This window comes from Ceratotherium simum, chromosome X, assembly GCF_057802395.1.
Source record: "Ceratotherium simum simum isolate JZ-2026a chromosome X, ASM5780239v1, whole genome shotgun sequence".
Classification (NCBI taxonomy): domain Eukaryota; kingdom Metazoa; phylum Chordata; class Mammalia; order Perissodactyla; family Rhinocerotidae; genus Ceratotherium; species Ceratotherium simum.
In genome coordinates, this window is record NC_141940.1 from 115,687,307 (window position 1) to 115,712,808 (window position 25,502).

Sequence of the window (25,502 nt, forward strand, 5' to 3'; positions counted from 1 at the left end):
TCATGCTAGAGGCCTAAGGAGGCCAGAAGATGCTGCAGGAGGAGAGAGAAAAATTAGAACAAAGTAGGGTCAAGGGGTGGAGTGGGAGTGGAGAAGAGAGGAAGATAGGGCCAGTCAGGGTCTCAACAGGAAACAAATGGCACATTCAACTGAGAATGATTAGAAGAGGGTTCTTTTACAAAGGGACTAATTACACAATGGCAGCAGGTGGGAAAATGCTGGAATTCGGGGTAAGTGGCAACAGAGCTGTTACCACCCTGAGGCCTGAAGGGATGAGAGGAGAGCAACGTTACCAGAAGGAGAGAGTCATGCAGGCTTCCTTGAAAGAAGCAGTGACCTTAGGTCAATGACAGTCAGCCCAAAGAGGGAACTGAGCAGAATAAATATCTGGATCTCACTGTTCTCCCATCCTCTGATCTACTTCCAGAACTCTCCATAGTTCAAACCCAACTGGAAACCCGTGGACAAGGGAACCCTGTTGACATAATCCACATAGATCAAGCACCCAGACCACGGAGCAGGCTGGAGAAGGGTGGAGAAGGGCAAATAGAAGATGTCTGGCACAGTAGAGGAGGGACATCTAAGGATTGATATCAGTGTTTTTTGTTTTGGGGGGTTTTTTATCAAGAAGCTAAGACCATAGGCCCATCAGCAGCAGGATAGGCTGAGTATAATTATCCCAAAAATGATGATAGGTTTATCTTCAACCATCCAAATTCTCTCTTTGCTCTTGGGGTGAAAGACAATCCTCAGTTTGGAAACAGCCATGTCCAGGAGTAGGAGTAGGAACAGAAACCCTAACAAGGGAATGGAGTTTTCCTTGTGGCTGCTAATAGAACCACAGGGAACTAGAAAAGGTATTGTGAGGGGCAGGAAAAGGTGCGGGGGTGGGGGGTGGGTTGGGGGAGAGCAGAACTGCTCATAAAGGAAAGCAAACATCTGGCAGTCAGAGAACAGCATGCAGTAGAAAGTGACTATACAAGTGTAGTCGAGGGTCCTTAATAAAGGGCCTCGGCCTGGAACTTGGGGCTGGTGGTGGGGGCAGGGAATGGGGTCCAGTTGAGATATCACATTTTTTCATAGTCCAAGATTCCACTTCCTTCTCTTTTCACCCAACGTCCTCCTGGAAGTCATACAGACCTTTCCTTAACATCGCTGTGTGTGTGTGTGTGTGTGTGTGTGTGTGTGTGTGTGTGTGTGTTTTCACTTGTCACTAAATGATCAGCATTCAATGAAACGCTTCTATTTTGGGGGTATTACCATCTCTAAAACAAGACGCAGAAAAGCAAAGGGAGGCAGCGAGGGGCTGCATTTAATCTTCTCTAATATCGCAGTACGCAGGAAACTGGGGAATGAAAACATAGTCATTTAGAAAATGGTTGATGAGTCACTGATTGGCACCGGGTGGAGAAAAAGAGAAGTCATTATTCATTCAGAGTATGCCTGGTCTTTAAAAATAGGCTCCTCACTCTGCTGGAGGGGGCGTCTGGGCTTTAGAGACTGCGAGGGTGGCAGAGGGCAGGGGCCAGGACGGAAACTGCCCAAGGCGGGCAGGGCCCTCCTCCTCCAGCTAGATGCATTGCAGCCCTTGAAAGCTCTCCAGCTTTAAGAAGCAGAAAGACAGCTTAATGCCGCCTTGTTCCTCCTGTACCTCTTTCTTGAGGCCTTAATAATACTTTTTGGGAAACTTCAGCTTCAGGGGAACCGGGCCAAGTAGAAGAGATGGCACTTATTGTGACCATAATTTTGCCAACAGACCCAACACTCCGTTACTCTCAGAATTCCCTTTCCAGGTCCTGGACTACCCAGGTCTCCCTGCTTTTGACCTCTTTGTTGTTTATGAGTTGTTCTATAACTGAGTTGGTGGGGTGCGGGGATTAGAATCCGTCAAATTAGAATATGGGGAAATGGTTGCTGGAGGAGGAACATTAAAATCCTGAGTAAACACAGATTTAAGGATTGCCTGGGAATTTTGTTTCTGCATGTGTTACAGGAAAATGAAACAAAACAAAATAAAAATCTAGCCTGCTAAGGGTTTTGTCTTTGTATGACAGTTCTTGGGCCTTAACGTGCAAATCTGGGCAATGGGTGAGGCAGTGAACCAAAAAGAGATTGATTGCTTTACAATGAGAAGGGCAGAGAAAAGAATGGATCTAGAAGGTGAGAGGTGGCAAAGCCCAGGTCAGGCCGTGTTGGAGAGGAAGCCCAGGGACATTTTGAGAGACAGGGAAAAAGAGGGACACCTATTGGGTTGTGATGAAATGGGGCTTTGGGGAGAAGGATGACTGAAGAGAAACTTGACTGTGTGCTATGAATGGAATTCCTTCTTTACATTTTGTTGACACTATAGGAAAATTTAAATAGTTTTTCAATTATTTTGGGTTGTTGGAATGGTGTTTCTTCTGAATGCAGCACTGAGCTGAGGTGGACAATAGGGTGGCGCAGATTTATGCAGAGATTTATGCAGATTACAGGCTCGGAGTGCATCCCACCCATGCCTATGGCTGTGCCCCTCCCGACAACCTTTACAACATACTCGCAACTCTCTTACATTATATTTTGGCTGTCACTTGTTTAGTTAGTTGTCCTCACTCATAACTGGGATAAATTTACCTACCCTAAGTAGAGACAAAATGGGAAAGTCTGATGCTGGATCTAGTTTCAGAAAAGGAGGTAGATCTGCAAGGCCCAAATTAATCTCAGATTGGAATTCTATCCTAATATTCAACTCTGGATATCCAGAATCTTCCAATTTTCAGTCTCTATATCCTTCAAGAAACTGTTAGGGTGCTGGGAGGTAAAAGAGAGACTCAGTAGCCTGCAGACTGTTGAGGAACATTCCCGTTTTGTTGGGAGCCTGCAACTACAGTTACTTCCCATACAACGTTGAACATTTTAAACATTATTATATGTACAACAGACAGTTTCACGCTTACATATTTTGCACTTTTATTTTACACACTCCTTTTAGTCCCTCAAAATCCTGAAAATGACTTTTAGGCACATACATTCTCCTTTTGTCCAACCAAGATGTAACGCTTCCAGAAAAAAAATAGTAAAGCAATCTACTAAAAGAATTATACATCGTAATCCAGCAAGATTTATTCCAGGATTGTAAGGTCTCAATAGACGTCTAAGAGGCATTTGATAAGATACAACGCCCATTCCTGATAATAATTCTTAGTCAGCTAAGAATATAAGGATACCTCCTTAACAAGATAAAGAATATCTCTCTTTAACCAACAGCCAACATCATGTTTAATGTTACCAAACAAATTACAAAAGAGCTAGAAGTATCTCCATTAAAGTAAGGAAGAAACAAAGAATTCCTGATATCACCATTGTTGTTCCATTGATCAACATTGCCCTGTAGGTTCCAGCCACTATGATAAGATGTTAAATAGCAAGAAGTGGAAAAACTTATCAACATTCTCAGATGATTTACTTGTTTGCCTGGAGAAATCAAAAGAATCTAATGAAAACCCAATGGGCCAAATAATCAAATTCATTAAGGTGTACCAGTTATAAAACAAATACACAAAACTCATTTATATCATCTTTTCTATAAATTAGCAATCTCCAGTTAGAAAATATATTGGGAAAAGATTGTGTTTCTCATAGTAACATATGTTTTGTTTTTGTATGTGTGTGTGTGTGAGGAAGACAGGCCCTGAGCTAATATCTGTGCCAATCCTCCTCTTTTTGCTGAGGAAGACCGGCCCTGCGCTAACGTCTATTGCCAATCATCCTCCTTTTTTTCCCTTTTCTTCCCCAAAGCCCCAGTAGATAGTTGTATGTCATAGTTGCAACTCCTTCTGGTTGCTCTATGTGGGACGCCACCTCAGCATGGCCGGACAAGCAGTGCGTGGGTGCGCGCCTGGGATCCGAACCCGGGCTGCCAGTAGCGGAGCGTGTGCACTTAACCACTAAGCCACGGGGCCAGCCCCTAACATATGTTTTTAAAAGTTGCTTTCCATATGCACAAGGTGTTCCACTGCATGTTCATCTGTGACTTCCAACAACAGAGATGATCACTTTATTGAGTATTTATTTTTTTCCAAGTACTGAACTGAGGCCAAGCTTCCTGAAGTGTATATTACAGAGGAAAAACTAGCACATCTAAACTATGATCTCATGGATATCACTGCTTAGGATGAGACTTGAGAAGTCTCCTTTTTAAAGTAAATGTATTTCAGTTAATAAAAGGGGGTTTCTTTAAAGGGGGGAGAAGGGCAAACGTTAGTAGGGGGGATGTGCTGGATCGGTTCCATTTGCCCCTCCCTACCCACCCATTCTTCCTTCTCCTCCTCCCTGGAAGGCTGGTCTTCATGGATCACATCATGGGCTCCCTTGCTTCTGGCTGGGCCCAGCCAATGGGGAGCCCCAGCAAGAGATGGGATGGCCGGAGGAGAATGAGGCTGGAGTACTTATTCAGTCTCCTGCTTCCTCTCCAGCAAAGTCACTGTGGGTTGACTGGGTCACGGTCTTGCAGTCTTCTCTAAACAACTCCCAGTTCTGTCCATGCTTTCTCCTCTTGCCCCATTCAAGCCTGGCATGATAACAACTTTCCCCAATTGCTAGCCTTGGATCCTGCACTATCCCTTGGCTGGTTTCCTTGAACCCTGCCCACACTTTTGTAACAGATCCCTTTACTAAACTTTCTTCAAAATTACCCTGACTGATACAGTGATGTGTGAATGACTCAAGTTTGGGAAGCCAAACTGTGCTATTAAGTCATCACACCAACATTTTAAGATGAGCATCATTATCCCCATTTAACACAGGAGGAAAGTGGAGCTTAGAGAGTCTAGGTAGCTTAGCCAATGTCACCAAACTATTAAATGGCAGTGGTGGACCGGATGGGCTGTCTGGGGTTGGTCTGCTGCTTTAGCACTTCACCACACCGCCTCTCAGGTAAACCCAAAGCTGTATCCAAGCTTGCTGCTAACCCATCACCTCCTTGTTTCTCTAAGTAAAATACAATACTAACTCTGGCCAACTGTGATCTAACACCTCGGGTTTCTTTTCTTTAGGCCAAATGCTTCAAAAGGCCCTGTTTTGAGGAGTGGTTGGTCATGTATCCCTGCATTCAAAATCCCTTCAACTAGCTAGTGGTTTGGGGGTTCAGGGAGGAAAAGGAGCCCTATACTAATCTTTAGCCTCCCACAGAATTGACAATGCTGAAATTGGCTATGTCCCATTTGAGGTGATAGAAAGAAAGCAGAATACACCAATAGCTACGCAAGAGTGGCAGACTCCTGGGGCTGGCCCAGGGGCATAGCGGTTAAGTGCGCAGGCTCACTTCAGCGGCCCGGGGTTCGCAGGTTCGGATCCTGGGTGCGCACTGACGCACCGCTTGTCAAGCCATGCTGTGGCGGCATCCCATATAAAGCAGAGGAAGATGGGCACATATATAAAGCAGAGGAAGATGGGCATGCATGTTAGCCCAGGGTCGATCTTCCTCAGCAAAAGAAAAAGAGGAGGATTGGCATGGATGTTAGCTCAGGGCTGATCTTCCTCACACACACAAAAAAAGAATGGCAGACTCCTGAGGTGATTCCAGCCCTTCCGAACCCACAAGAGATCTCATAAAATTTAAGCCGAGTAATAATGACTCATGTTGTTCTCTATCCTTCCATGAATTTTAAAGGTTTCATTAGCAACACAACACTTTATAAAATCATTGTTGGGAGGATGAGGACTTATACTTTACTCTGTAGATGGAGGAAATAAAAAATTTTAAATAATTTGATGAATCTCACTTAATGTTTTCACTGAGGAAAATCGGAGCCATCTCAATCTTTTCTTTAGTGTTTCCTTTTTGCTTTCTTTCTGGAAGGACAACTATTCTTAGAGATTCCAATATTTACTTGTTTTTTTAAGTAAAAAATATATTTTCAGTATTTAATAACAGTAAAATAAATTCAAATCCTCAGATGGTCCTTAGAAGGAAGTGTAGCATTGTGGGTAAGAGCTTGAACTTTGGCATCAGCAGCCCTGACACTGACTCCCCAACTGTGTTATCTTAGGTGACTTTCTTAACCTCTCTGTGTCTCAAGTTCCTCATGTATAAATGAGACTAATGATGGTATTTACTTCATAGGGTTATTGGGAGAAGTAAATGAGCCAATTCATGTAAAACTTTAAACATGGTGTTTAACATATAGTAAAGACTCAATAATTGCTATTTATTATTATTACTATGTTGAAGCTTTACAATAGGCACTGAGGAGAGTCAAAGATGAAAGAATCTCTGCATGCAAGTGGATTATAATTCTAAAGAGAAAAGTGAGCATAAACAACTATAACACAAGGCAGAACTAAAGGATGGTCTGATAGAAATACAGAGTGTCGTAGCAATACAGAGGATGGAGAAACTATTTCCAGCTTTGTATTCTAGAGAAGGATGCACGACGAAGTGCCATTTGGATTGACCCTGAAGATGGTTGGGATTTTGATAGTTAGATTAGGAGGGAAGGAAATCTTAGGCAGAGGAAACAATGGCTACAAATGTCCAGAGGAAAGGGGATCAATGTCATGCTCAATGAAGAGTAAATGTTGAAGCTTAGCTGGAGCATAATATGCATAAGGGATGAGGGGAGACCAAGGGACTGGAAGGATGGACAGGAGGAGACAATGCAGAAGATAGGCTGCAGGTGGGTGGACATGTGGACATGTAAGAAACTGAAGCCAAGCATAAAAGGAGAACTGGAATGGAGCCAGAACTCTGGGTGTCCTACTCCTGACTTTCTCCTCATTGGGCCATGAGACGTCCGGATTCAGTTTCTTCATTTAGGAATGGGGGGCATTGGAGCAGATGATTGCCAAGATCCTTTCCATATATATCACTGTGAGCCTAAGAAGCCAAGGCGGTTAGTGGGCCATCTGCAGCCTGAGTTAAAATCCAGTTATGAAGTGGCAGAGCCACAGTGGTGCTGACAATACTTGGAGTTGAATGACCATGTCAGCTGTTCTGCATGAATCCTCAAACTCAGGCCAGGGTACATTTCCTTCTACACAGTTTGAAAGGGGCACATCCCCTGTGGAATCAGGGCTGTACATCTTTCCTAACAGAGCTGAAAGGTCCCCCCATGAAATGGGATAGGGACACTTTAAAGAAAGAGGAGCTCCTCATCATCTATCTTGGGGCAAAAGCAAAGACTGCAGGGTTTGGCCTTAGTGATGATGCAATGGATCAATGGAGACTTGTTTATGTAACATAATAATAGTATTTGAGGGGCTTCCAGTTTGGGTAAGGGGAAAATAATAATTCAGACCAACACTCCCACAGACAACAGATAAAAAATGCTGAGTGAAATATCAATCGAGGTCTAGCCGGGAGACTGAAATCACACCAGTTATTTTAACAAAGAGAATTTAATATAAAGAATTGTTAACTAGGTATAAAGTTGTTAATTAGGTAACTGAAAACGCAAAAAGAGAACACTGAGGTTATCCCAGAGGTAGCACCTGCTGGAGGCAGCTACTGCTCCTGGAGCTGGGGACAAAGGAAAGAGGTTGGAATTATCAAAACGTAGGGGTCCCCAGTCCCATGGGGCTGGGTCCCAGACCTCTGAGGAGGTGACATCAACCAGTGGTGCTGGTGTCTCTTGTGTGGGTGGGAGGAGCAGGGGTGAGGGTGGTAGTGAAGTTGACCCGGAGTGTTAGATGCAAACTGGATTTCACTGCTACAGGAAGGAACTGCTACTGCCAAGGAGCTGTGCATCTGTTGTGATGCCCACAGGAACAGAAAGCAAACAGAAACGAGAAAGTCCTTCCTCCCTTCTATAGCCTTCTAATCTACTCTAGTGCCCCCTATTGGCAGAGCCTAATAGGCAGCCTGCTTGAAAAGCAGAACTGGGTTTGCCCAGAAAGTGTTAAGTATATTTATATTGATGTGAAACAGATCTCCTCAACTTTTTCATCTTGCAGAACTGAAACCCTATACCCCTTAAACAACAACTTCCCTTTGCTCTGTTTCCCCCAGCCCCTGGTAACCACAATTCTACTTTCTATATCTATGAAATTGACTACTTTAGATACCTCATATAAATGGAATCATACAGTATTTATTTTTTCGTGACTCGCTTATTGTACTCAGCATAATGTTCTCAAGGTTCGTCTATGTTGTAGCATGTGACAGGATTTCCTTCCTTTTTAAGGCTGTGTAATATTTCATTTTATGTATATACCACATTTTGTTTATCCATTCATTCATTGATGGACATTTGGGTTGCCTCCACCTCTTGGCTATTATGAATAATGCTGCTATGAACATGAGTATGCAAATATCATTGAGACACTGCTTTCAATTCTTTTGGAGATATATCCAGAAGCGCAATTCCTAGATCATATGGTAGTTCTATTTTTAATTTTTTGAGGACTCTCCGTACTGTTTTCCATAGTGGTTGCACCATTTTAAAATCCCACCAATAGTGCATAAGGGTTCCAACTTCTCCACATCCCCACCAATATTTGTATTTTCTGTTTTGGGGATAGTAGCTATCCTAATGGGTATAAGGTGATATCTCATTGTGGTTTAGATTTGCATTTGCATTTGATTAGTGATGTTGAGCATCTTTTCATATGCTTGTTGGCCATTTATATATCATCTTTGGAGAAATGTCTATTCAAGTCCTTTGCCCATTTTTTGATCGAGTTATTTGATTTTTTGTTGTTGAGTTGTAGGAGTTCCCTATATATCCTGGATATTAACCCGTTATCAAATATATGATTTGCAATATTTTCTCCCATTCTGTAGGTTGCCTTCTCACTTTGTTGATTGTGTCCTTTAATGAATAAAAGTTTTTAAGTTTTATGTAGTCCAATTTATCTAGTTTTTCTTTTGTTGCCTGTGCTTTTGGTGTCATGGCCAAGAAATCATTGCCAAATGCAATGTTATGAAGCTTTTCCTCTTGGTTCTCTTCTGGGAGTGTTATCATTTTGTATGTCACCAGCCCATAAACTTATCAGTTGTGCAGGGCCTTGGAATGCAGTGAGAAGCCCAAGGGCACCAGAGTGGATGCAGCAGGAACATGTTGGGTCCAGACACCAGCAGTGAGAGCAGTGTGGTAAAGAGGTGGTGGATGACACCTCGGGACACAAGCATCAGCTCCAACACCGGGGCCCCGAGGCTGCCATGGCTGTCATTGTTCTCCTGCTCCTCCAAGATTCAGTTTTATGCGTAAAAGAGTGATATAACGAAACTCCAAGAGTCTTCCCAGCTCTAAACATCCTCTCATGCATGAATTCAATCTCCACATACCATGCATCATCTACGTAGGAGACACAGTTCTAAGCACCTTGCATGTGCTAACTTTTTTCATTCTCAGGATGCACTAACTAAGCATCTACTACGTCTCCAGCAAAACTGTAGGCACTGGGGATTACAGATGACTGAGACACACCCCTTATGCTCAAGGAATTCACCACCTCTCCAAAGTCACAAGGGTTTATTTTCACTTTCATATTTTTCCTTCTCCGTCTCTTTCTTACACTCTGGCTCTTTCTTACACTCTTTCTGGCTCTCTTTCTGAGTTCTTCCTGGCTCTTTCTTATACTCTATATCTCTTTCTCTCTGACTGATCTTCCATATAGCTCAACATATGTTAGGCTGTCAACATATGGCATATTTTGCAAACAGATCAACAGTGGCACATATGCAACCATATATTCCTGGCACACAGATACCCCAGCTTGGCTTTGTCAGCCTCAGCAGAAAGCATTTGGTAAGTCTCTCTCAGAAATTCCAGAATGCACAAGCAGCCCATGTATCCTCTGACAAGTGGTTAAAATAAGTTGTTCCATGTCTTCTTTAGTGCAAAAGCCAGAACACTGTCTCCCCGCCTTTTCAATTCAGAGGCATGTAATACCAAAGGCTCTGTCCTCACTCTCAACTATTTGGGCTGTTCTGACCAGAGGTCAAGTTGCCCACTAAAGATTCTTTTGTTTTTCCATTTGGCAGTGATTCATTATCTCCTCTGCGCCAGTGGATCAGCCCTACTAGGACATGGATGGGCTGTACTCTAAGAGTCTTAGGTCTATTTTGTCTGCTTAAAAATAAAAATATGTCTGTGTAGCAGACTCTGTAAATGCCCCAACCCATATCCTTCAACACTCACCATTTCCCTGCATGCCAGCCTGAATGCCTGAATCTGTATTTCTTTGTCTGAGGGCTTTCTCTGCTCATGCACACAGTAGGCCAAAGGTGCTCCTGTATCTCCTCTCCCCAAGCTTCCTTCAACCAGTGACAGATGAGAAATGATGGATAAATGCCCCAGCTCTCTCACCTTCTGTGGGCTAATGCTGAGGCAGTGTATCCCGGAATTCCCACTGGGAAACTTGCTTGATAGTGTGTCCTAATTGGCTTCCTTCCTTTTCCTCTCTCTTCCCCACCACCCACTGCCAGTGTTTCCTGGAATTACCCCATAAACAAAGTGCTTGCACTTGAATCCTTGTGTCAGGATCTTCTTCTGGGGGCACCCAAATTAAGACAATTTGTAATTCAACTTTGGAAAAAAGGTGATCCATTATAACACAGGATCTCCTTAACCTTGGACTTTTGACTGGTGGCCCAGGAGGCAATCTGCACTTCAAAAACGCTCCTGGATGTCAACAAAAGCAGCAGCAGATCCAAAGCTGTTGGAAATACGATGCCCAAATTCTACTTGGTCACTTGATCTGGTGAGAAATTGTCCCGGCAGCTAAGCATAATTGTCCTGCCCTGGCCATGTGCAAATGGGAGTGGAAGACAGAGGGAGAAAGTTAGATTCTGCCACTGTTTCTACGCCCGCGTGGCTTCTTGCCTCCTCCTTCTTAAGATCATACTTTGTTCTTTTTCCTTGTAAAGATTAAAATGTACACAAACAATAAGATAAAGGAAAAGAGCAATCGAAGAAGAAAGTGAACATGACTGGTTGGTTGTTGTAACAGCTCATTGGAAGCTCAATGTGTACTAAACATGAGTTAACATTTAACCACTCCAACTCAGGTTGGACCCAAGGAGTCAAAAGTCACTTAACAGAGGTAACTGCAGACAGAAAGTTTAAAAAGTATCTTCATACTATTGCCCTTTAACTAGCTATTCCAAATTTTTCAGGGAAATCCCAGTGGCAAAATTTGATTTGTTATAAGCTGAGTATGGGGAGGAAGAAAACAAGAGTTTGAGACGAGAGTGAGGTCCATTATATCTAAACCCTTGATCCATTCAGTAAGCTCTAGCCCAGCACTGTCCAACAGAACTTTCTGTGATTATAGAATGTTCTAGAGCTACACTGTCCAATACAGTAGCTGCTAGCCACATGTGGCTATTGAGTACTTGTAATGTGGGTTGTACATTCAATATGCATTACAGTTATTTAAATAATTCATATATTGCATTATTATATATGTTGTACAATGTAGCTTTATAATTTTATTATAATTACAATAATGGTTATTCCAGTTCCAGCTATCTTTCTCCCATCCCCTTCTCCTTCCTCTCTCCAGTGAAGCCCTGGCTTGAGCTCATTTTTCTGTCTTTGACCCAAGTACCCCCTTCAGGATTGATTTTCTGTTCTTGCTCACCAGAGCTGTTCACTGTCCACCACTTCCCAGCCTTGGGGATCTATTGGTGGGTTTGCCCTCATGAGGGAAGTATCCCATAGTTGCCAATATCTAAAGCAAATTCCTCTATAACCTCTTTCTATTGACTCAACCTGGGGGCGGGGACACTGAAGAAAATACGGTGATTTGCCTCAAACATTATATCGCCTACATAGTACCTCCTTCCCTTCATACCTGGGCTTGCTTCGAATGTATGGAGAGACCTTGACAAATTATCCCTTGTGGAATAGTGAGGCAGACACTGGCAGTTGTCTGCACTTATCCCCTGAGAGCCCTTCACCATCTTCATGCACATCTGTCACTAGCGCCCCCCCACACCCCCAGCTGGCACCTACATCTCTTGTTGGAGGACAATCCTCAGGCTGCTAGAACCCACTTTGTCCACGGAAGGAGATCCAGAAGTGCCTGGGAATCTATGCTGCAGTGGGTCCTGATCCACTGATTATCATCCTATCAACACTCCAGCTCCTTTGTCCTTTGATGAGGACCTACACTATCCCCAGAGCGCGACTGAGCCCAAGTTACCCTCCTGGGGACTTTGCTTGATATATCACCCCTCCTTGGAGCTCTTCCCTTTCCAGTTCCATTTCCTTACTGGTTTTTATGAACCTTCATCTCAGAGTCTACTACTGGGGAATCCAACTTAAAACAAGTATTTTTTAAATAAAAAAATCAAACCCTAAAATCCACTAAATTATTTTTTGTAATCTCTTTTCTTTAAAAAAAAAAAGTTTGTTTTTAAAGGGGTCCGTGGGTAGAAACATCTTCCAATTAAACATTTAAAAAATATTTGGGGTGCAGCAGAACAGATCAGTGTTACCTTAAACTCTTGAAAATGTTGTTATCTGTCCAACAGATATGTTCATACAGGTCCTCAATCCAAACATTTGCATCAGTAGCTCAGTGTCAGGCCTTCGGAATATAAAAGGAAAGAGAGGGATGCTTTTAGATTCAGCAAATATTTGTTGCGGGTGCACAATGTTTGAAGCATTTGTGCCAGATGAAGAGATGAAAGCAACAGCGTACCCCAAGTTGCTTTCAATTTCACACAGTTCCAGAGAAGGAGTCTGCTAATCACATTGCTGCTTTGCCAAACATACTCGGGGACAGGGACTTATTAAAGATGGGATTGGGCTCTTCAAATTCTTTTTAAAACATTCACCAAAGGGCTATTTCATGACCTAGTTTCTTTGTTAAGTAATAACGTATGGAACGTCTTGTTTTCAGTCCTCAGCAGCTGCCAAAACCTGAATGTATCAAATCCAACAGATCACAGCCATCCGGGAGATCTATTAATAGCAAGATAATTTTCAAGTCCACTGTACTGAGTAGCATTTTGTTTTTTGGTTAGACATATAATGCATTCCATGTCACGTCTGGTGAGCTGTGTTTTGAGGTTGTATTTTTAAAAATAAAGCAGGCTTGTTTTAAATTAGGACAACAATAAATCTGTCGTTTGCTATTTTTGCCTGGGATATTGTGGTACCACAACTAATATCTAGGTTTGTAGAGCCCGAATTAAAACACACTTGTCTCTTTTATGTTCTTGTACAGTGTTTCTTGGTGTTTATCAGGAATCACAGAAGTGTAAGAAAGAAAATAGCTCTCTGGCAAGGAAGCACATTGTGATGATCCCATGAAGCATATTATCTAATCTGGATTCTGGTCTACTTGGGGGCATCTCAAATGAGGGGGAAGAACTGCACGGGGTAAGAAAACACAACATTTCCCCCTGTTCAAACCATTTATCAAGTCCTTGTGCATGTGTGTTTGTATGTGTGTGTGTCTGGTTTAAAACTCCTTCTCTACCACAGGGTCATAAAGCTATTGTGATAGTTAATTTTCTGTGTCAACTTGGCTAGGCTATGGCGCCCAGTTGTTTGGTCAAATACCAGTCTAGATGTTGCTGTGAAGGTGTTTTATAGATGTGATTAACATTTACTTTGATAAAGACTTTGATAAAGCAAATTACCATCCAGAGTGTGTGTGGGCCTCATCTAATCAGTTGAAGGCCTTAAGAGAAAAGACTGAAGTTCCTCAAGGAAGAAGGAATTTGGTCTCAGAACTGCCTTCAGACTCAAGACTGCAACATCAACTCTCGCTGGAATTTCCAGTCTGCTGGCCTGCCCTGGGGATTTTAAACTTTCTGTTCCACCCCTACAATCGTGTCAGTCAAGTCCTTAAAATAAATGTCTCTCTCCCTCTCCCTCTCTCTCTTTCTATGTATATACACAGCCTATTGGTTCTGTTTCTGTAGAGAACTCTGACTAATACAGATATTCTCCTGTGTATTCTTCTAAAAGTTCAGTTTGGGATTTCACAAGTAACTTTTTAACCCATCTGGAATTGATTTTGTAGATATATTTTTAATTTATTATTTCTTCAGTCAATTTCATGTGCTTTGGGGAGTAAGAAGAGATAAATCCGTGTATTTACCAGGCCTCTTGGACTGTAAGTTTGTGTACCTTTTTAAAAGAACAAACATCTAGTCCTCATTGTAGAAATTCTAATTCAATAGATCTGAAGTGGGGCCTAAGCACGTATATTTTGTTAATATAGGCAGTTCTGAAGTTCACTATCTTAGAAGAAAAGATAGATGAATATGTTTATATCCTTTAGATAGGAAACATCTGAGAATAATATTAAAGACAAAATCCATTCAGAAAAAAGCTTGAGCTATTTGACCATATTAAGTATTTTTAAACTTATAAAAACTATCGGTTATAAGAAAAATAAGGTCTAAGGATCTAACGTCTAACATGGTGACTATATTTGATAATATTGTATTGTATAATTGAAATTTGTTAAGAAAGTAGAACTTAAGTGTTCTCACCGAAAAGAAAAAAAAAAGGTAAATACGTGAGGTGATGAATGTGTTAACTAACTCGATGGTGGGAATCCTTTCACAATGTATACGAATATCAAATCATCACGTTGTATATTTTAAATATATTACCATTTTATATGTCAATTAAACCTCAATCAAGCTAAAAAAATTAAAATTCATATAGAAAAGTGCATCTGTAAAATTTTTAAACTCCGGTACAACAAGCAACAGCATAAGGAAAGTTAAAAGTAGAAGGACAAACTAGGAAAAGTGTACAATATGTATTTTAAAAATTAATGTCCGTATGTAAAAAGCTCTTATAAGTAAATAGTACAGGAGCAATAGAATAGATCAAAATGATGAAGAACCTGAATTACGGGATCTGACTGCCTGGATTTGAATCCTGGCCCCAGTACTTACAAAGAAGATCCTGGTGGGCAGATTACTGAATCTCTGTCTCTGTTTTCACATCTCTAAAATGAGAATAATAATAACTTTACAGGGTCATAGTGAATATTAAAAATAGGTAATGCCTATTAAGGGCTTAGAATAGTGACACATTATAAGATATCAATAAATATTAGCTTTTTAATGAAAAGAGTAACATCTCAAAGAAAAAAGGGCAGAGAATATAAATGGGCAATTCATTAAAAGCAACAACAACAACCCAATACAAATGGTGATGAAACATAAAAAAGTGCCCTCGCTTGTGGTTAGAAAAATACAGAATAAAAGATGGTATTATTTTCATTATTATCATGGATCAGCTTGGCAAAGATTAAAAAGACAGACAACATCTACAGTTGCAGAGGGGGATGGGAAACAGATATTCCCACACACTTCTCTGTGGCTGATATTTAGTGTGGTTGTAAAGGTAAAAGACAGTTATCGCACCACTAGCACCTTTGAGTGTCACCCACTACCCCAGCTACTTGGCCTTCTCCTCTGGGACCTGGACCTCCCAACCCAGCAATTAAGGGTTTCCTTCAGGACACGGCCCCATGCTAAGGTCAGTATCCATTCTGTCATTGAGTATTTTGGATATCATCTCCGGATATAATCTTTCTGTAGAGTATTCTTGCAATATGTCAGAGGTTGAAATATGTACACCAAGGAACTAACGAGAAAAATGTATGAAAGTCTACATATTCAGAAGTTTATTGCAAAATTGGAAACAACCTAAAAATCATACAAGAGACTTTGGTTAAATTTGTCATGGTAAATCCATACAATGTAATATTATGCACATCTTAAAATGAGGACATTAAAATGTCCCCAGTATATCATTAATGGGGAAAAAACAAGTTACAAAACATCATGTTTAATACGATTATTTTTGTTTGGGTGTATATTTTTTCATGTATTTGTATGCGTAAAAAAGTATATATATGTGTACAACATATACACACATACATACACATATATACACATTTTATATATGTATGTAATATTTAACAGTATTTATCTGGGGTGAATTGCAAAAAATAGCCTCAAACTATTCCTATCTCTGTATGCTTGTACCTTTGGAATGTCTCTTGACCGCTTAAATCCATGCTTAGGGCCGGCCCCGTGGCTTAGCGGTTGGGTGCGTGCCCTCCGCTGCTGGCGGCCCGGGTTTGGATCTCGGGCGCGCACCGATGCACCGCTTCTCCGGCCATGCTGAGGCGGCGTCCCACATGCAGCAGCTAGAAGGATGTGCAGCTATGACATACAACTATCTACTGGGGCTTTGGGGGAAAAATAAATAAATAAATAAATAAAATTATATCAAAAAAAAAAATCCATGCTTAGCCATGTAACTTGTTTGGCCAATGGGACATTGGCAGACATGGTCCTAGGAGAGGCCTGAGAAATGCTTGCGCTTTGGTGCTTTGCCTCTTGTTGCTGTACTTGGAACCCTGAGACTCCCATGTGCAAAGGTGAACAGCCTATTCTCCAGCAGGTGAATAGCCTGCTGGAGAGGTCATGTGGAGGAAAACTGAGGTGCCTTGGCCAACAGCCTGCCAACTGCCAGCTATCAGTGAGGCCAGGCTTGACCATCCAGCCCCAGCCAAGCCTCCAGAAGACTGCAGAGATATGCTGAGCCTAACCTGCCAACCCACAGAATTATGAAGTAATCATTGATTATTGTTTCAAGCCACTAAGTTCTGGATGGTTTGATATATTATATCAGGATAGTAGAATTTGGATACTCAAAATTTTTATGTGTGTGTGTGAGGAAGACCAGCCCTGAGCTAACATCCAATGCCAATCCTCCTCTTTTTGCTGAGGAAGACTGGCCCTGAGCTAACATCCGTGCCCATCTTCCTCTACTTTATATGGGACGCCGCCACAGCATGGCTTAACAAGCGGTGCGTCGGTGCGCGCCCGGGATCTGAACCGGCGAGCCCTGGGCCACTGCAGCGGAGCCTGTGCACTTAACTGCTTGCGCCATGGGGCCGGCCCCTGGATACTTAAAAGTTTGAAAGCAATCTTTTATAACTCTGCATTTTCTAAACTTTTACAAAGAACATGCATTACTTTTAAAATCAGGAAAAAAATCGCCTTTTCTATTAAAAATAATTTTAACTAGTTTTTAAATTTTTTAAAGTAAGGAAATGAAAACCTTGAGCCAGGCTTGATGGCCTAGTGGTTAAAGTTCAGCACGCTCTGCTTTGGTGGCCCAGGTTCAGTTCCCTGGAGAGGAACCACACCACACATCTGTCAGTAGCCATGCTGTGGTGGTGGCTCACATAGAAGAACCAAAAGAACTTACAACTATACACAACTATGTACTGGCGATTTGGTGGGGGAAAAGAAAAAAACAGGAGGAAGATTGGCAGCACATGTTAGCTTAGGGTGAATCTTCCCCTGCAAAATAAAAGAAAAAGAAAATGAAAACCTCTACCTGATTTAAGCTGTTCAACAGAATAATAATATTAATAGCTAACATTTAAATAGCACTTACTATGCGCCAGGCACTATGTGTTGTACATATATTATCTTAATCTCCACAATAATTCAATTGCAAAGAATACTATTATCATTTCCTTTTTCCAGTTGAGGAAATTGAGGCCCAGAGAGGTTTAATAACTTGTCCAAGGTCACACAGCTAGTAAAATGGCAGATCTGTGGTTGACCTCAAGCAGTCTGTTTCCTGAGTCTATGCCTTTAACTGGCATGAGACAGAAACAAAACCATATGTAAATGTGAAAGGTCATTTCTCAATGATTTGGTATCTGAACGTTACAGTTGTGAGATACCCAGGATGCTCCCTGCTCTCTCTTGGGTTTCCTAACTTCATACACTTTCATCAAGCAATAAAATGTTGGGGTGGATGTGGTGGAGAAGATGTGCTAGGAGTCAAACTCTTCCATTTGCTGCTTGTTATCAACTCCCTTATAGGGATTTGTTGAGGGAGGTGGAGGGTGCTAAACCTCTAACTAAAAGCAGGTTTGTCAATTGACAAGGTTCTTGTAATTTATGCTTTCCCTCTCCACCAAGACCGCCAACTAGAGAGAGCTATTTATAAGGCTGTTTATCTCAAGTTCTATTGTACAAGAGGCGTTTTTTAATACCACACTTCCAGCACAGTTCTGCACACACTACAAACAGTGAATGCTCAAGAAAAGTGTAGATGATGATGATGATGATGATGATGACGATGCTGCTGCTGCTCAAACATACCCAGCAAGTTCTCAAAAGGGGGTGGTGTGGCTGAGTAGTTAAGAGTAGCACTTTAGAGTCAGATTAGACCTGGGTTCAAATCCTGCTGCCACCATTTACAAATTGTGGGTCCTTGGGCAAGTTAGCTAATCTCTTGGTGCCTCTGGTTTTTCCTGTGTCAAATAGACATAAGAGGGTGTCGTGAAACTTAAAAATGATTCTTGGCAAGAGCTGCTACTCTCTATCATCATTATCATCATCATCATCATCTCACTTTATCAATAAAAAGTTTAGAAACTATGACTTCATCAAATTCTAAATTATCTATAGACTTCAATGTTATCCAAAGCAAAGAAATAGGAGATTTTTACCAGGAATGACAGAACTGAGAGTCTAAAATTCTTGGTGACAATCCTTTCTTGTGGTCTTGATAGTGTAAAATCAGCACAAGATGGTGGCCTTAGGTGGTCAAACAGAATCAAGGTTGGCAATCCCATCTGGAGTCACTTGATGATCCTTGCCATTTCCTGAGAGAAATTACCTCCAAATACTGTTGTGACTTGGATCTCTTTCCAACTCAGCATGGCTACAGCCATAGACTGTCAATGCCTAAAGACAACAGAAAGCAGGCCTGGGCCTGTTCTGCCTTTTCCTTATTGCCTCCTGCAGCCATAATTACCCAACATGACAGGCTTCTTCTCTTCTAACAGGCAGGGTTAATATGTCCAGCCTTAGATGATAATTTGAAGTCTGCAACAGCTAAACTGTAAACAAGACAGAGTCATGTTGAAAAAAAACAAGGAACAGATTTTGTTAAATAAAAACAAATGAAACTAAAGGAAAGGTCATAGTTTTTGTATTTCTACAACAAATGCAATCTAACGATAATTCATATCTGCTAGAATCCCTCTGTTTTTTAGATTATAATTAAATTTCTCTTTGAATAATCATCTTGCATACTTTCCTTAGGAGAAACTGTTTACATTTCATCATATCTTTGAAAACGTAATAGATCTCTGTTTTAATCAGCCTTTCTCCTATTTGGATCATTCCTTTAAAAGACTGATGAACAAGTTTGTTTTTAAAAATACAACTCAGCAGTGAATTTGACTGGTATCAGAGGTACCATAAGTCAGTGTAGTTTTAGAGATAGTTTTGACAATGAATGGCTATGATGCCAGAAGTACCTTTGGCAGATTGATGCAGTAATGGCTCCCAAGTTGTTCAAGTCTCCCTGTATCTGTACCCTTGGGTAGTTTCCTTCTACACTGACTCTAGACTTGGCCATGTGATTTGTTTGACCAATAGGATAATAACAAATGTGATGCAAGCAAAGATTTGAAAAGCACTTGCACATTGGGGGTATCTGTCTCTCTTGCTATTCTTAGGATTCTTGTTACAGCTACCATGTGAACAAGCCCATCTAGGGCTGCCTGATGGATGATGAGAGAAATCCACGGCTGGAACTCAAATGGCTGCCTCAGCTAATAGCTAGCCAATATCCCAGCTGACCTAGCAGCTGCCCACAGACACATGAGTGACACCCAGTTGAGACCAGCAGAAGGCTCATCCATCGGAGCCCAGTACAAATTTCCAGAGCACAGGATTGTGGTTGCTGTTTGAAGCCACTAGGTTTTGGGGAGGTTTGTTATACAGTGAAAGTAAACTGACAGTGTCCCAGTGAGAGCAGTGTTGCAGCACCAGCTTTGGGGCAGATGTTGGAATCCATCAGAATGATTTTGCTTATAAACAACTATGATTGACATCAACATAAAACAACAAGAAGTGAGCAAATACAGGTGGTCCATACATCCACATGGTGACTATGAAAACTGGAACAAACATAGCCAGAGAGTATGGGTATGGGTATGGATTGATCTCTCACGACTCAGCGTTTGGGATCAATTGAGTAGAGACTTGCAAGTATGAGGATTTTAAGAATAGTGAGGGCCAGTTCAGCACCACCTAAAATTTTGTTTGTTTGTGACTTTGCATTTTATACTTTGCGTAAAGCTCCTGAAGCCCTTGGTTGGACTAGATCAACTGGTTCGTGAAACTGGGACTTGCTTTATGATGTTTTTTTCCACCTACTTTTCCTAAGCATACATTCTGTAAGACATCCCTTAGGAAAAGCGTTCTGTGGTCACATAAATCATCGCATACTCTTGATCCCTCTTGAAATTTCACAATGTACCTTGGCATAGTAAAGACACGTTTGTCTTCATTTATTCCAGTGCTGAAGTGTATTTGATCATGGAACCCTTTTTGTGAGTAACGTATATTAAAATCTCATTAACCAATGTTGCTCAGAGCCTCCTTTGAGAAAGTTTTTTTCTAACTTTCTTATAGTGTAATACAGCACACATATGGAAAACTACATGAAGCACAAACATGCAGCATAGTGAATTATTGTAGACCAAACACTCTTGTAACTACCACCCAGGTCAAGAAATAGAACATTGCCAACCCCTCCACTAAACCCCTGCGAACTCCTGGCCCATTATAAATTCCTCCCTCCTCCCTAGAGGTAACCATTTCTCTGACTTGATGGTAATAACTTCCTTGCAGTGTTATATTGTTTTGCCACCTAAGTATGCATACCTAAATTATAGACTTGTTTTGTTTTTGAAAGCTATATAAACAGAATTATACAGTATGTATTAGAGGGGCATAGGGTATAAGTATCTTCCTCCCAAATCGAGGGTACCAATTCACACTCCTACCAACAGTGTATGAGAGTTCTAGTTGCTCCACATCCTAGGTTATACTTGGTAATGTCAGCTGTTTTAATTTTTGCCAGTCTATTTGATGTATAGTGGAGATTTGCATTTGCATTTCTCTGTGTAGTAATGATGTTGAGCACATTCTGTTACGTTTCTTGGTCATTTGGATATCCTCTTTTGTGCAGCTCACGCTGAAGCCTTTTGCTCATTTTTCTACCGAGTTTCTATTTCTTTCTTAATTTATAGGAGTTCTCATCTATTCTAGATAAAGGTCCTTTGGTGGGTATAGGAGTTGCAAATATCTTCTCTTACTCTAGCTCTTGCTTTTTCTTTCTTAATGGGGTCTTTTGCTAAACAACAGCTCTACATCTAAATGTCATCAAATGTATCAGTTGTTTTCCTTTTATGCTTAGTGCTTTGTGTGTCTCCTTTAATCACACCTCCATGTCCAGTGCTTTCTGGGGAGCTGGACTTTGAAGGGGCAAGTCTTTGGTCACTGGTAGTGGTGAAAGCCAAAAAGTGCAGGCGCCAGGAGGAAAGGGGAGTGTTTGGGAAGGGGAAGGGCAGAAGGCAAGAGGAGGAATAGGGATTGGCAGGAAGGCAACAGGGTCCCTGCAGGCAGTTGGAGGGTATGACTGAAGATGGATTTTTTTTTTCCCCAAAGCCCCAGTAGACAGTTGTATGTCATAGTTGCACATCCTTCTAGTTGCTGTATGTGGGACGTGGCCTCAGCATGGCCGGAGAAGCGGTGCATTGGTGCACGCCCAGGATCCGAACCCAGGCCGCCAGTAGCAGACCGCGCGCACTTAACCGCTAAGCCACCGGACCGGCCCTGGAGATGGATTAAATGTCACTTTCACTGTCCAGCTCCTTATGCGTGGAAAGGAAGTTATCAGTATCATCAGAAAGAAAGGAGAATCAGTTAAGAAGATGTGTAGGGAGAGTGGTGCACATATCAACATCTCAGAAGGGAATTGTGCTGAGAGAATTACCACTTTGGCTGCACCCACTAATGCCATCTTTAAAGCCTTTGCTATGATCATTGACAAACTGGAAGCGGATATCAGCACAAAAGCACAGCTGCCAGTAGACCCTGGTCACCCTGAGCCTGATGGTCCTTGCTAGTCAGTGTAGCTCCCTCATTGGGAAAGGTGGTTGCAAGATCAAGGAAATGTGATGAGAACAGGGGCTCAGGTCCAGGTGGCAGGGAATATGCTTGCCAACTCAACTGAGCAGGCCATTACAACCGCTGGCATTCAGCCATCTATCATCAAGTGTGTCAAACAGACCTAGACTGGTCGTGTTGGAGTCACCCAACTCTGAAGGCCATCCAGCTCTCTGGTCATCTTTGCAGGCGGTTAGGACAGGTATAGCACAGGCAACAATGTGTGAGCTTTTCTCACGCCACCCCATCCATGTCCTCAACGCTGACCTGGAGGGACTCCCTCTAGAGGCCTATACCATTCAAGGACAGCAGGCCATTCCACAGCCACATGTAACCAAGCTGCCCATGTTGGCAATGCAACAGTCTTGTTTTCCCATGATGCATGGCAACCTTGGATTCAATGACATTGAATCCACTCTCCAGAGGTGAAAGTCTATTGGAAAGGTCTGGATGCATCTACTATGACTATTCATGAATTCACCGTTCTAAGCATTTTAATTGGCCGTATAAGGGGGCATTAGTGTGCCAAAATCGATAAGATTGATGTCTTACCAGATGTCTGCAGCACAGATCAAAATTGCAAACCCAGTGGAAGGATCTAGTGATAGGCAGGTTACCATCATTGGATCTGCTGCCAGCATTAGCTTGGTTCAACATCTAACCGTCAGGATTTCCTCAAAGACGGGTGGCATGGGGAGCAGCTAAAACAACACAGATTCAGCTATAATCCTTTTTGGCTATTCACCACCCTTAATCCACCTGTGTGGTTTCTGAACAGTCAGCAACTCCAAGTTTTAAATAGTCTGTAAAATTTCAGTTTCTTTACATTTTATCATCCACTGGTAAATTGATTTTTAAATTATTCTAATTCCTTTCTCCATTCAGATGTTAGAGCTGAGTTCCATATTTAGTTTTATAAGCTTCTCCGTGTTTTGTTTTATTTGGGGGTTTTTTGCTCATGAATTTTTTTGTTTGTCATAGAACTATAAGAGTGGGATATTGGGCCAGCCCTGGTGGCCTAGTGGTTAAGTTCAGTGCACTCCGCTTCAGTGGTCCAGGCCTGGTTTCTGGGTGCGGACCTACACCACTCGTCTGTCAGTGGCCATGCGTGGTGGTGGCTCACATACAAAAAGAGGAAGATTGGCAGAAGATGTTAGCTCAGGGTGAATCTCCCTCAGCAAAAACAAACAAACAAACAAAAAGAATGGGAAATGTCAGAAATTTTTCAAAAAATAAAGATGGACTGGAAAAAAAAATTAGCCAGATGTGGTTTTCCTCATAGTTATCTTTACACTGTTTTGCAATCACATGAAGCTTGGAATCTTCATATGTTCTTGCTCTGGGTATCTGTTTGCTTTATTCCCCCATGACAAAAGCTACAAGGACAAGAACATTCTATTCTATTAGCAGTGACTGTGGAGCAGCCTATTGGAGGTCAAAGAACTGACATTTATTGTTTTGCTGCTCTATCCCAAGCCCTCTATTGAGCTGTTGATGTACATTACATAGTTCATTCTCTTAACAATTCTGGAGGGAGGTGTTATTTTCCCTCTTTTATAAGTGGGGAAACTGAGGTTCACTGAGACAAAATAACTTGAGCAAGGTTACACACATGAAATAGCCAGTCAATGGCAAAGGCAGGATTTGAACTCAAGATTGAATCTAATGCAAAGTTTATGGCTTTCCCACTGCAACATGATGCCATCCAGTAGGAGCAGGAGACTTGATAAAGTCGGTCTGTGAAAGGGAGTTATAAAGCGTTGCCTTGGCTGCATGATACTTGGGTGAGGAGGAATCCTTATATTCACTTTCTGTCTTGGTGTGGGTTATCCTAGAAGCAGAAACTAAGAGAAGGGTTTGAGTGCAAGTTGTTTCTTTGGGTGGTGATTCCAAGAAACACCAGTAGGAGAGGTGAGACAGGAAGGGAAGGCATCCAGTAAAGGGAATCTATCAAACACTGGGGGTCACTGGAGCTCAGCCCTGCTGGGGAACTCCCAGAGCCCCATACCCCAGAGTTACCCCACCTCACAGTTGCTCCAATGGAGGGCTGTGGCAGCTGGGTATTTCCCCACCAACTCCCATCTATCATTAGATGAGGGCAGCTGTGGAGGGATTAGTCCTCCAGCACTTCGGGCTGACCCTGAGGGTGGGCCCAGATGCTCCTCGGGCTGGAAAAGGTCCCGCAGGTGAAGCATTGCAGGTGTTTGCAGTAAAGAGCCTTTGGCCTATAGGTGGATATGGAGGGGATGTGGCAGAAAACCAATACTGTCTGCTACACCCTCTACTAGGAAAAGCCAATGCAAAAGAGAAATAACACCAGCTCTGGTAAAGGAGAGAAGGCTATAGAAAAGTTTCAAATCCCTCCAAAGGGCTGTGCAATGTAATATTCCTGAGATGTTCACACTGGCACCTTCAAATCTAATTTGCCACACTAAGGAAGTGACACCCTCCACACTACAGTTTAATAATTTAGCTATTATTCAAGAGCGATCCTATTAACAGTCCATTCATTTTCTCCACGGTGGTTCAGTCATTGAAATTCACCCACTGTATCTTGTGACTGTTAGTGATACTCTGGGAAGTATTATTTATGAGTGTGTACAAAAAAAGATTTGACAAAGATTTCACATGCAATCTGATACTAAAGACGTGATTTCCAAATCTGACTGGGGCATGGGCTGGGCTGGGTTTAGTCTCAGACATTCTCTTACAGTTGGAGTTTTTCATGTCACTTTCCCATTCACAAAATGGGGGGAGGGATGGAGAGTGGAGTTGGTATTTAGAGATTTTAAATACCGACTAAATAAAGGGGCTTTTTAATGCTAATTAACCCACTTAATCCCCTTCAGAGACTAGCACTTTCAACAGCCTTAAAATAGAAGAAAAATGTAATAAATGGGGAGGGGAGGAGGAGTTGACTATTTAAGAAAGCAACAACTGAAGTTAACTTGCACTGAGGGTAGAGGTCTATGAGGCTGGATAGACTCAGAGCAAACATTAGAAAGAAGAACATGACAAAATTGAAATAATTTTCAGTTTCTGGCTCAATTCCTTGTTCAGTGATGGACAACTAGTGCCCTGCCTTGTACAAAGGTGCTGCCATTGAATTCATCGGCTCTTGTAAGAGTATTTTTACACCACAGAATAAAAGTAAAATTAGGCGAAGTGGTTATCAAAGCAGTCACTCTTTTCTTAACCCCCCCCAAACAAACGCGTGCACACACACACACCCATACACACATACCTTTTTAAAGACAACATTTTCTTTCTTAAATTGAAATGATTTCTAAGGTGTTCTGATGCTTGGTCTGTATTTCAGCCTCAGGACGTTCTTATTAGGGTCAGTTAAACTGCTCGCTGATCAGAGCACTAATGATGGAGTCAGACTGACCTGGGTTAGAGGTCAGGTTCTGCCACTTACTGGTCTTAGTTTTTTGACTCGCAAAGCAGGGCTAATCATAGTATATTCCTCATCAGCTGTAGGAAAAATTGCGCTTCGGTGGAAAACTATGCAGTGTCCAGAGCAGGGAGGTCAAGA

The 25,502-nt window shown here is 41.9% G+C and overlaps 1 pseudogene; it reads left to right on the forward strand.

Moving 5' to 3' along the window:
* LOC101391006 (poly(rC)-binding protein 2-like) overlaps positions 1 to 22,669 on the forward strand; it is a 30,593-nt pseudogene extending 7,924 nt beyond the window's left edge.
* Positions 22,670 to 25,502: the final 2,833 nt, after the last annotated feature.